Source organism: Lampris incognitus, chromosome 18 (genome assembly GCF_029633865.1).
Source record: "Lampris incognitus isolate fLamInc1 chromosome 18, fLamInc1.hap2, whole genome shotgun sequence".
NCBI classification, from domain to species: domain Eukaryota; kingdom Metazoa; phylum Chordata; class Actinopteri; order Lampriformes; family Lampridae; genus Lampris; species Lampris incognitus.
In genome coordinates, this window is record NC_079228.1 from 13121894 (window position 1) to 13124189 (window position 2296).

The window sequence follows — 2296 nt, forward strand, 5'->3', positions numbered from 1 at the left end:
GTATTACCCCTACCCCATTTGTCCTCCCATCCGCACCATGGTAGAAGAGTTTGAACCCACCTCTGATGCTCCTGGCCTTACTACCCTTCTACCTGGTCTCAAGCACACACAGTATATCTAACTTCCTTCTCCCCATATCAGTCAGCTCTCTCCTTTTACCAGTCATAGTGCCAACACTCAAAGTTCTGACTCTCACTTCCACACTTCCTACCCTTCGTCCTCCCCCGCTGCCTCTGGACATGCCTTCCCCATCTCCTTCTCCATCACCCATAGTTTCCACTGGCTGCCGGCTGGTCAACAGTACCTGTGGTGGTCATTGGTAACCTGGGCCTCGACCAATCCGGTGTGGAAATGTGATTTATCCGCATATAATAATAAAGTATTATCAAAGTATTATTAAATATTTAATAAAGTATTCTGATTCTGATTGTGATATTTGATTTGGCAAAGGTTCTACACCGGACGCCCTTCCTAATGCAACCCTCCCCATTTATCCGGGTTTGGGACCAGTACTAAGAATGCACTGACTTGTGCATCCTCAATGGCTGGGTTTTATTATATACATACGCTGATATGCCAAAACATTATTACCGCTCACAAGTGAACTGAATAACGGTGATCATCTCCAAACATGGGCACATGTCAAGGTCTGGGGGGGGGGGGTCTGACCCCGTGAATTAAGATTCGGGAGCTCCCAAAAGAGGTAAAAACAAAAGGTCAGGGGAGTCAAAACACACACAAACACACACACACAGCTATATATATATATATCCTTCTAATCGTAAATATTACAATATATTTCCAATATTCATGCCTGGAAGAATCTTGTAATATGATTTCAGACACCCCTAAAGTGGATCATTCCATTTCTTATCCTTGATGTTAGTTGAACGTCCTGCCTCACTCCCATCATTGCAGTGGCTCGTGCCATTAAAGTCTACGCTCGCGTGTGTTTTTAGTTTCACATTTTTGCCATGTAAGAGGATAGCTAACTAACATTAGCTAGCTAAAGCTAATGTTTGCCTTACCTAACATTAGCTAACATTAGCTACCCAATGATGGTGTGCTGTTTTTATTTCTGTGTGGGTCTGACTTGCTGGCAGTTTTACTCTAGAATACTTTATTGGTGACCCCTGACTACTGAAGCTGTTGTGTGGTATGTGCCCCATGAGCTGGTGTAATGGATATTAGTCATCATCATTTACAGACTGCAGACATTACGTTTAATAAGCAAGATATTGTGTAAGGATTGTTAAGGCTTCAGTTCGCCTCGGTGCTCTTCACCTGTGCCCGCAGGGCAGCAGGGTAAGGTTGTGACTGAGTGGCTGTGTGATGTCCTGTTCTACTGAGGTTGCAATGCGTGCCACGGCCTTATTGTTTATAGCTCTGCGAGGTCTGGTGTGGGGAGACCAATTATCCTGTCAGCGGTGTTGGTTATGCATACGAGTTCGGCCCAGTTAGGGTGGCCCGGCAGGTGTAAGAGTACAGTTGGGTGGGCTGAATAATGCCCTGGAACAACAATAGGAGGTGGTTGGGGGCAACTTAGAGTCCTTTAAGCTTGCAGATGACTGATAGTCTTTGGTGACTCCTTTTTTTGGGTGTCATTAGTGTGCTGGTCGAAGCTGAGTGTATTGCCCAGTGTCACTCCGAGGTATTTGAAACTGTCAACTATTTAATGATTATTATTATTATTGTAACAATCACAAATGGCTAAACTCGCTAGACCATTGGCTAATGGGTCAGACCCTTTAGTTGACTGGTTAGGGCAGTCGCCCGTGGTGTGGGCGTCTCGGGTTCGCTTCCCGGTTGCCTCGAATTCACTCCATAAGTGTCAGAAGTGGGATGGTGAGACCGTGAGGCCATCGGAAGCGGGTGCGCCCAGAGGCGTGAGGGAGATGGTATGCTGAAGCGCGGAGACGCACTTCCCAAAGGAGCAGGGTAATGTAACGACCACGGATGACTAGAGCCGCTGGCCATTTGGCTAACGGGCCGGACCATTTAGTCGACTGGTTAACGTAGTCGACCGTGGTGCGGGAGACCCGGATTCGTGTCCCAGCTGTGGCGGTTCCCGGCTGCCCCCCAAATTCGCTACATTATTTTCATTACTATTATGTAACATTTAATCTACCATGGAGCCTCTGTTCGTATGTATGGGGTGTTAAGATGCTAAAGTATGAGGCAGATAATAAGGGAACTAGAATGCATTACATAACACCACCTATCTCTAGATATGCAAACACAGTCCTTAGAGCTACATGTGTAGCCAGCTGACATACGGTAAAACATTAGCCTGAAC